This window comes from Mastomys coucha, unplaced genomic scaffold (genome assembly GCF_008632895.1).
Source record: "Mastomys coucha isolate ucsf_1 unplaced genomic scaffold, UCSF_Mcou_1 pScaffold7, whole genome shotgun sequence".
NCBI classification, from domain to species: Eukaryota; Metazoa; Chordata; class Mammalia; order Rodentia; family Muridae; genus Mastomys; species Mastomys coucha.
Window position 1 is genome coordinate 26063410 of NW_022196913.1, and position 10808 is coordinate 26074217.

Genomic DNA, 10808 nt, shown 5'->3' on the forward strand with positions numbered 1-10808 from the left:
GAGGGAGAGGGAGAGGGAGAGGGAGAGAGAGAGAGAGAGAGAGGAAAGAGCCCAAAGCTGGAGTCAGGAGGGCTGCTTATTCAGCCCTTTTTCTATCCCTCAGACAGAGAAGCATAAAACTATCAGTAAAGGGCAACAGAATTACAGTTCTAATGGCCTGGACACCGAGCCCAAACCCAATGAGAGGATAAACGCCAAGTGGGAAAGTCCCAAGAGTTTATTAGCTGACAGACGGGTGGCACTTCTACTCTAGAAAGAAATGCTCGCCGTTTGCAGAAAACATTCTTCTACACAAAGTTTATTGCTGGGCAAGCAAGAGAAAGCAAGCAGACTACAAGGGCCAACGAAAAGCAGTTTGCTTGGGCTAAACCACAAAAGTTTTAAAAGTCCTAAAAAATCGGACATGGTTTCAAATGTGATCCAGTTTGAACAACTTCTCTTAACAGATGTTATCTCCTTTCTTCCGTCACACTGAACCTGGATAAAGAACGGTTTAACCCTTGGGCTAGTTCTTCTTTTGGAAGTTTTTTTTTTCCTCCTAGGTCACATGACAGAGATCTCAAGATATCTCAATTTCCCTTTAGCAAGGTACATTCTGTAATGGCAAACAATGCATTTTACATCGCAGTGTCTGAAATATTTAACCACATACATACGGGGTAATATCAAGTGCCAGTTCCTGTACTACTGCGCTGCCGGAAGCTCTGCCAGTCCGTAACTGGCCTAGCCTGGCTTGACCCTGGCTAGGTGGGTGGGAAAACGTCTATATCCCACCACCTCCAGTCTAGCCCCAAACATTTCTAGATCAAACCTGTCTCTGTGTCTCTCCAGTCTCATGGGTTCTCTCACACTGTCCCTGTCTTCTTTCTTTGAAGCAAAAATTTCCTAGAGTCTGGAGCTCCTTTTGTAGACATTCCATTACAAAAATTGTGTTTGCTGACTTTATTGTCAAAACAACTGGCAGGATTCACAGGGGACAGGTAATGTGAAGGGGGAAATTAGAAAAGCAGGTGCAGGGGACGGGGGGGGGGGGTTACTTGAAAAGGGGTGGGAGGTCAGTTCAGGAGATGGGAGAGGAGAGATAAATAATACTAAGATTGTTTGAAAAAACATAGGGGTCATATTATCTTATATTTACCTAAAATTACATACATGTGTATGTGTGCGTGCGCGCGTGCGTGTGCGTGTGCGTGTGCGTGTGCGTGTGCGTGTGTGTGTGTGTGTGTGTGTGTTTAAATGAAGTTACAACAGATGAGGTGATGGGATGATAATGATTCCCACAAGAACCATAAACTAACAAAAACTCCAGCACCAGGTATGAAAAATTTCTTTTTGAGTTGTTGGTTAGGGAAATCCAAAAGACTGTCCAAACTATTCAGGCTATTGCTGCTGCCGTTGGTCTCTTCCAAAGGTTGAAAATAGGCCCCTATTGCAGAAGACAGCCGGTACTTCAGGACTCGGGAATGTGTCTGATCTGACTCAAAAGCCTCCTCCATGAGAACTAGCTTCACAGCGCTAGAAGATGCTGTCTATGTAAGTTACCAAAGGAGGGAAGCAGTCAATGGTCCTAACCAGCTGCCATGCCGATATTTTGGCAGTAACCAACAGCCAGACTTAAGACCCCCTCAACTGGAGGAAAATTTAGCCTACTGCTGTCGCCTAGCCAATTACACACGCTGGTGAAGTCATTAAGCTTTGAGGACAACTTTCTATTGTCTCTTCTCTAAGCCAGTATAATTCCTAAGTGCATTCTAAATACTTATCTTTACGCCCATAGATCAGTGTAGCTCTCACCCCTCACCAAAGAAGTTTGGGGTTTTTTTGCAGCAGACAGAAACCATTACAGAAAGCCACAACTAGGCAAAGTGCCAAGAACAACTGGCTGCGCGGGGCGGGAGCGGGGGCGGGGGCGGAGGCGGGGGGGGGGTGCCCAACCCCAACGGATTGCATCTGTAACCCACAACCCCTAATCCCTACACCAAAAGCGCGGGGACATCGTGGACAGGGAAGAGAAAGATGGTAAGAGTCAGAGGACCGATCATGAAGTCTGCTGCCATCTAGACTGTGGCAGAGAAGCTACATCCATGAATTCTCAACAACATGGCTGCCTAAACAAGATCTGAACAATGGCCCCACAGGCTGACTACCAACTTGGAGGGAGGAAATCTTATGGGGCCCTACCACTACATGAAGAACTAGTGAAATTAAAGACTGGTGAAAGAGGTAGAATTAGTCTTCCCAAAGGATAAGACCCCTAATTGGCCATCCAAGTTTATTTTAATTAAAAATAGAATCAATTTTAAAAATTAATTAAAAAACAATGGCAACAAAATTAAGTTTAAAAAAAAAAGAAATATAAAAGATAAGTTTAAAAGCTATAGCCGGGAGGTGGTAGCACCCACCTTTAATCCCAGCGCTTGGGAGGCAGAGGCAGGTAGATTTCTGAGTTTGAGGCCAGCCTAGTCTACAGAGTGAATTCGAGGACAGCCAGGGCTGTCTCGAAAAACCAAACCAAACCAAACCAAACCAAAACAAAACAAAACAAAAGCTATAAAATGTAGTAACCCACCCAGTGTCAAAAGTGTGATTAAAAAGGAGGGAGAAAGAACGATGGGAAGATCTGTGCTTGGGGAATCGATCCACATTCCCAAGGTTGGTGAGCCAAAGCTTCCTGCATCTATATGAGTCTTCCTAGCTTTTATGACATTGTTTAGGATCATCTAATTGAGCACCCAAAGATCTCTTTCTCATTCAATTTTTCTGTTTACTAAGAGTAGATTACAGAGTAAAACCCCTGAATGTGTGTGCTACTTAATGAGTTTTACAGGTCCTACCTCCAATTCCCTCTCATTCCGTACCTTCCACAAGGTAGCCACATCCTGAGCCTTTTCATCATCTTTAGTGGCTGTTTTAATTTAATAACTTTATGCATTTTAAACCAAACAGAATCTGAATTTTTTGTGTGTGTCTGGCTGTTTTCAATCAATATTATCTCTGAAATTTGTGTTACTTGTTTATGGATTTTTGTTGGTTGTATTAGTGTTGTTCATTTTGTGGATGCTTACTTGTTTGTGACAGGGTCTGAAGTCACCTGGGTCTAGCCTTGAACACCTGTACACGAAAGATAAAGACTCCGAGGTCCCAATTCTCCTTCCTCTCCTTATGCTAGGATTATAGGCTTTGTCTATGCTTATGACTATAAAAACAGACTGTCTAAGCTAGGTGTTCAGGCCTGTGATAAAAATGAGCAACAACAACAAAAACAGTCTTCTTTCTCATCAACTTCCACTTCTCAGATCTTCTACAATGTACTTATCCATTTTAGTACTGGGTTGTCTCCAGCCCAAGTTATCATAAAAATCACTACCTGATAGATCTTGCACATGACTTTCGGTGAACATAAGCACTTGTTTGTCAGATTGACAGGCAGACAGAAGAAATTACTGGGTTGTAAGATACATATCTATATTTAACATTGCAAAATGCTTCTAAACATTCTATGAGAACTCATATTATATCCAGCTCAGCCAGCACTTACCATTGTCAGTATTTGATTTTAGCTATTTGACCAGGGATCTTGTGATAGCTGAACCTACGATGTACACCAGAACAGCCTTCAACTTGTGGCTTGCCTCTTCCTCCTCCTCCTCCTCCTCCTCCTCCTCCTCCTCATCTGGTGCTGCCAGTATAGACATGCTTCACGGTGTTCAGCTTTCTTAGTTTTATGAAATAAAGTCTCACTCTGCCACCCAAACTGCCCTTGAGCTCACCTTGATCTTCCTGCTTCAGCCATTAAAGTACTGGCATTATAAGACAAGAGTCACTATGCCCAGCTAACTTTTTAAAAATGATTTTTAAAGTTAGCATATAAACTATATATTATTCTACTTTGTTCCCATTAACCCACTTTCCCTACTCCTCTTCCAAAGCTTCTCCGTGTTAGGTCTCAAAGAAACCTGGGACAAATCCTATTCAGTACCAGCAGCACTTCTCACCCACCCCACCCCCTACCCTGAACTTCTCCCTCCTAGGGGTTGGCCTTCTCTTCACTTCCCCCAGCCTCATCCCTAAATAACTCAAACACGTTGACCACACTGGTCTCTTGGCTGCCTCTTTTGGTGGTGAGGGTGGGGATGGGGGTGGGGAGGGGTGTGCACTCCCTCTTTCTCCTCTCAAGGTCTGGTTTAGTCTGTGGCTATGTTGATACAGGACTCTCCCCCTCTGCCTGCTTTCTCCCTTAAATCTACAATAAAAATCTTGTCTGTATTTTAGTAGTCATGTCCTCTTCTTATTTCTTTTTTTTTTCTTTTCATTTTCACTCTGACCCCTTCTGAAAGGCATGGTGCTTGTGGGTCACAGGTTGGACATGTTAGTTAACAGCCGTAAACTGCTGATCCTCGGCCTAGGCCTGCTGAGTGCTAGGATTATAAGCATGTGCTACCCTTTTCTGTTCCCTTTACTTTAAAGTACTCAAAAAAACAAGCCTTTGGGCTGGAGAGATGGCTCAGTGGTTAGGAGCTCTAATTGCTCTTCCAGAGGTCCTGAGTTCAATTCCCAGCAACCACGTGGTGGCTTACAACCATCTACAATGTAATCTGATGCCCTCTGAAAATATATCTGAAGACAGTGACAGTGTACTCACATACATAAAATAAATAATTAAAAAAAAAAAAAGTCGCCAGGTGGTGGTGGTGCACACCTTTAATCCCAGCACTTGGGAGGCAGAGGCAGGCGGATTTCTGAGTTCGAGGCCAGCCTGGTCTACAGAGTGAATTCCAGGACAGCCAAGTCTTGAAAAAAAAAACAAAAACCAACCAACCAAACAAACAAAAAGACAAAAAAACAAGTCTTCAGTTGAAATCCCTCACTAACAACTTCTTTCTTTCTGCTTTGCCATGCTTTGGGGGCCACACGCGCATTCTGACCATATGCAGGATTTTCCCTCTTTGGATTTTAAATGGTATTTCTGCTTAAATGCTGACTGCTTAGGGAAGACTTCTGTAACAGCCTTATACAAAGTAGTACCTCAGGGTTGGATGCGGTGACACACACCTTTAATTCCAGCACCCCAGAGCCAGTAGATCTCTGTGAGTTCCAGGTCAGCCTGGTCTAAATCGCAAGCTCAGCAAGGACTACATAGAGGTCCCATCTCAAAAGAAAAGAGAGAGAAAGTAGCATTTCATACATAGTCTAGGCTTTATTAATCTATTTCTATTTTTCCCCTATAGAAATTGCCTTATTTAAGGACTCATCTAGATATACATCTATTTGTATTTACATGGCACCTATTCTAACCGTGTGTAACCGTGTGTGTGTGTGTGTGTGTGTGTGTGTGTGTGTGTGTGTGTGTGTGTGTTGTTCCAAAGGCTGGGGGCCTAGGCTGGTGGCCTGCCCTGCCTGTGGCCCTCTCTTTCTCTCCCTCCCTCTGGAGGCAGTGGGCCTGCTGCTGAGGCCCGGGTCTCTCTCTCCCCCGGGGCTGACTTGTTTGCTGCATGGCACCTTAATTAAGAAGGAGGCAATGTATGAATGAGTTATTTTATTGTAGGAAGGAGAAATATGCTAGTTAAATGGAGAGAAAGAAAGGAGAGAAAAGAGAGAGAGAAAAAGGATGGAGAGGGAGAAAGGCAGAGAAGAGAACAAAGAGCAGAGAGGAGAGAGAGGAAGAGGAAGAGAGCTAGAGAAGGGTAAGAGTAAGAGAGTAAGAGAACAAGAGAGTGAGGAGGGGGCAAACCACCCCTTTTATTGTATGGGACGTGGCATGCCTGGCTTGTGGTCAGATGACTGTGTGTAAGGTTCAGCTAGAATGCTGGGAGCTTGAGGCATTGTCTGCCTGATAGAGCACACGTCTCCTGCAAGGGCAGCTGTGAAGGGTCTGGGCTGAATCTGAGCCATTGGTCTCAAGAGCTTATCACCGAACTCCTACCATCCCTTGTGTACAAATTTACTTTGCTCAGTGGGTCTCTGGGGTTCCGAAGTGGCCGCTCTACTGGACTCTGGCTGTCAGAACTGCCCACTGCAGTGTGTGTGTGTGTGTGTGTGTGTGTGTGTTGTGTAATATGTGTGTGCACACTATATGCTTTTAACATAGGGTCCTGATACATAGCTACAAGGCTGTCCTGAAACTGGATTTTCCTACCTAGGTCTTCTAAGTGCTAGAATTACAGGCAAGAGACATTTATGCACAGGGTGTTCCATTGTTTGTGCTTTCTGACTTCCTTATAGGACTTAGGTTCTAGAGAGCAAAGGCTTCTTTCCTGTTAGACCATCTCAAAAACACACGAGGGAGTGAGGACTCACTGTGTGTTGGTGTGACGACTAGATTAAGATAAAGAGCTCAGGCAGGAAGAAGGCTGGATTTGAGTGTAATATTCTCTGAACCTGTGGGAATTCCTGTTAGATATGTCTACTGGACAGCAATATGCTTAGCTCTGCGTTCAATTCAAAAGAATTGATATTTGCAGAGTTGTACTAATCAAAGAAAATTTTTTAAAAAATGACATGATAGCTCTATCGAAGCTAGACTGAGAAAGACCTGGAGCACCAGTGAAGCACGGCACTGAATCTGTGATGAATTTCTAGAGAAGATGAACTGAGGGAAGGAGATTCCTGTCATGTGAGCAGCACTGTGGAGAGCTTTGGGGCCGCTTGGCCGGAACTGGACATTGGGCCAAGACAAGGAAGTAGGCTAAGGCAAGAATCTGACAATGGGCCTGGACAAGGAAGTAGGCTTGAGGCAAGAGTTTAACTATGGACTATGACAGGGAAGTAGGCTCAGATGTCTTGGGAAAAAATAAAACGGCTTCAGTCTCAGAACTGGCTGGGGTCATGCTACAGTGTTGACTAGTTGCCCTTTTTCTTTTTAATCTTCACTCCTGCCCTGAAGAACCTGTTGACTGACTGAGCTGGCTTAGTCACAGCACTGTATAAGATGGGGAAAAGAGCCAGATGACCCCACCCCTCTCTGCTTCCTGACATAATAACAAGGTGTGAGCAAGCAGTCTGCCATCAGGGTCAGGAGCAGGAGCTGGTCCCACTACTATATCTCTCCAATACAGTGAACTGCTTGCCCTGAACTATATGCCAAAACAAACTCTGCTTCTATTAAGCTGCTTCCTGTGAGGTATTTGATCAGAGTGAGGAGAAAAGTAACTGATATGTCCATCCATTATGATGGTATATGGACATAGCAGGTGAGTGAGAAATATATCTTCTGCAAAGATACTGTGTTTCAGATGTGGGGAAACACATCCAACCAAAACTTAGGAACCTTTTACCTATGGAATCCTTAGGAATCCAGTGGTGTGACACATGTTGGGGAAACCTAGAGATGTGAGTAAGTTACTGCATCTGACCTTCCTAGAACCAAAAAAGAAACCCGATACCTCCTGGCCCTTTTGCATTTGGGAGGCGGCACACAGCACATTCCTTACTTAGGTGTGCCACTTTAGCCACAATCTAGTGACTTAGATTGCAATGGCACCCAGAAAAGAAGGGGCTGCAACAGATCCAGTAAGGTATGCTGTTCAAGCATTCAAATGCTTGGTCACCAGCTACTGGCTGTTTGGGTCTTCTGGAGGAATTACATGACTACATGTACAGAGATTTGTCTCCAAAGTGATTCTACATTCTGTCAAGTTGACAATCAAGATTTAACTACCACAATTCTTCTACCCTTGTCAACTTGACACCAAAACATCATGTTATCAGAATGGTATGCCCATCTCATAAAGCAAAACATACTCAGTCCAATTTCAAAAGTCCCCACCATCTATCTTTAATAGTACCAGCACTATCAAAATCATTAGTATGGAGTCATTTCTGAGATCCAGGCAATCTCTTAACTGTAAGCTCCTGTACAATCAAAATAAAATTGCAACATTCTGATATGCAATGGCACGGAATAAGCATTCACATTCCAAAAGGGAGGAGTGCATGCATGACAGGAAAGATCAAAGCAAAGTAAGACCAAAATCCATCACAGAAAACACCAAGTCCTGCAACTTTAGTACAGCACCTGGGGCTTGGGGCAGAATCACCTAGGTCCCAATGGAACTGAACAGCCTGCTCCGGCAGTTCTGAGTCCTGTAGCATACAAAGCCTTTCTCTTAGGCCTGCTTCATTTTATGCCTACAGCTTTTCTTGACATATATCCCATAGTCCTGGCATTCTCAGTACCCCAGAGCCTCTATTACAGCCTAAATTTCACCTTCACAGCTTCTTTTAGGGGCATCCTTTCAGAGATTCTAACCCTGTCACAACATTGTTTGACCCCAGTGGTTCTCTGAACAAGACTTCAGAGTCAGTCTTGCATCTTCCATGCCCTCCCAAACCATCACCATAGGGTCAATGCTAGCATATTCTCCTGACAGCTCAAGAAATACCCTAGGCCCCTTGGACCTCTATGTGCTGATACAGTTGACTTCCAGAGCCGTGGGTTGAAGGCTATTTAAGACAGGGTGGAAAAGAAGGAGCTTGTCCCTTGTGGGATATGGGTGAAGTAGGAAGGTCAGCCGGGTGCTTTCTCTGCTTCTCTGAGCTAGCAGGCTTTCACCACATCTAGCTCCCAACTCTCTATTTGGTAAAATCAAATGCCTGCGATTTTTTTTTAATATTTTTTTATTTGCTTGTTTGTTTGTTTGTTTGTTTGTTTGTTTGTTTTTTCAAGACAGGGTTTCTCTGTATAGCTCTGGCTGTCCTGGAACTCACTCTGTAGACCAGGCTGGCCTCGAACTCAGAAATCCACCTGCCTCTGCTTCCCAAGTGCTGGGATTAAAGGCGTGCACCAACACCGCCCAGCCAATATTTTTTTATTTGCATTTCGAAAGTTTTCCCCTTTCCAGGTCTTCCCTTCAGAAACCCCCCTATCCTATCCCCACCATCCCTGCGTTATAAGGGTGCTCCCCCACTCACCCACGCACTCCTGTCTTCCGACCCTAGCATTCCCCAACACTAGAGCATTGAACACCCTCAGGCCCAAGGGCCTCTCTTCCCAAACAGCAATCTCCATCACGGTGGGAAAGATATGGTGACAGGAGGTAGTTGTCCACACCATTTCCATACTCAGAATGCAGAGAGCAATGAATGTTCATGCCCAGCTGGCTTTCTCTTTTTTTATACAGCCTGGGACCCATTCTATAGATTGGTATTGACCACATTTTGGTGGGTCTATCCTCTTCCACTAATCTAATCTAGAAACCTTCTCACAGATATGCCCAAAGACTTGTCTCCCAAGTGATTCTAGGTCCTGCAAGTTGATGACCAAAATTAACCATCATAGCTTTCTAATGAGTCGTAGTGGAAAGTGACCACTCAGCCATGGGCCACCAAGTTCACGTGCAAACTGAGTTCCTAGGATGAAGTGAAGTCATCTGACTGATCAACACCCAGGGGTGGCCCTGCACGGCCATACTCCATCGTCCAGTGAAAGAGTTTTCTATGTGCTATCAGGACCCAGATGCACAGATGATTTCCATAAAGAAGAAAGCAAAGCACCCACAGTATCACTCATGTGGTGACCTTTGCTCTCACTACCTCCCCAGCAGCTCTCTAGAATCAGCTGATGAAGAAAAAGAAGTCTCCGGTCTCCATTCATTCATGGTTGCACATTGTATGCAGACAACAACCGAAAGTGGGCAGCTGCAGCACTGTACTCTCTACCTGGGACATTCTGCAACTTAGTATTATAAGAAATCTCACTGGGCATAACTGTGGGCAGTGAGCTAACTGGTCAAGCACTTTATTTTGCAAGAGAAATGACCAGATGTGTAATTATGTAACCAGTTCCTGAGGTGTGGCTAATGGTTTAGCTAGGAGACCAAAGACTTGGAATTTGATTAGGAAATCCATGATATTTGGGGGGAAAGTATGTGGACAGACCTCTGTGAATTGGGTGGGGGGGGGGACCAGATATTTTTGTTTCATGTTGAATAATCACTAAAAGGTAAATCCAGTAGAGCTGTTAGTAATTCAGTGGATAGGTGTTGTGAACAGGCAGAAAAAATGGCTCAACCTGATTTTATTGTAACTGTTGTTGGACCAGGACTTCTAGAGTCTGGTCCAGATTATTTTACTTTATCTATATTTAAGCACAGCACAATTTTGGGTAAAAGTATTCTGGTAACAAGTAACTTAGCTCTATGAGTAGCACAAAGTTTAAAACATGTTTACATTGAAGTTCTTGAAACAAACACGTGTCTTCAGGAAACAAGATAGTTTCTTGTTGACTTAGAAGCAATGTTCTAGATAAAGATCTAGTTAAAAATTACTGAGGTAAAAAGAATGCCTCATGAGAGTCAGGATTAGCCTGGCCCTAAAATAACAATGAAGTCACTTAGGCTGTTGTAAAGCTCGAGTAACATCACTCATAAGAATGGGGTTTATAGCCTAAAAGTAACCTCAGGCTTTAAGAGGAAAGGATACTGTTTGGAATAAGTAAGTTCTGGGAGATATGGACAGAGTCTTTCTCCTCAGACAGCAAAGAATCACCAGGTTTAAAACCCCATCATCCCTGGCATTCCAGGAAGAGCAGCTGTGCACCTCATTTCATTGACGAAGTAAGCTGTGTGTTTAACTTCCTGGCTTCTCCAATGCTTATCTGTGTGTACAAGCCCCTTTTTGCCCTCTGTAAATAGCATGACCTATCCTGTGAGCACTACCAGGCAACTTTCCTCTGTCACCCACGTCATTACCCATGGGCTCATGAATAAAATGACTATGATGACACAGATACAAAGTTTGATGTTGCCGGGCAGTGGTGGCATACACCTTTAATCCCAGCACTTGGGAGGCAGAGGCAGGCAGATTTCTGA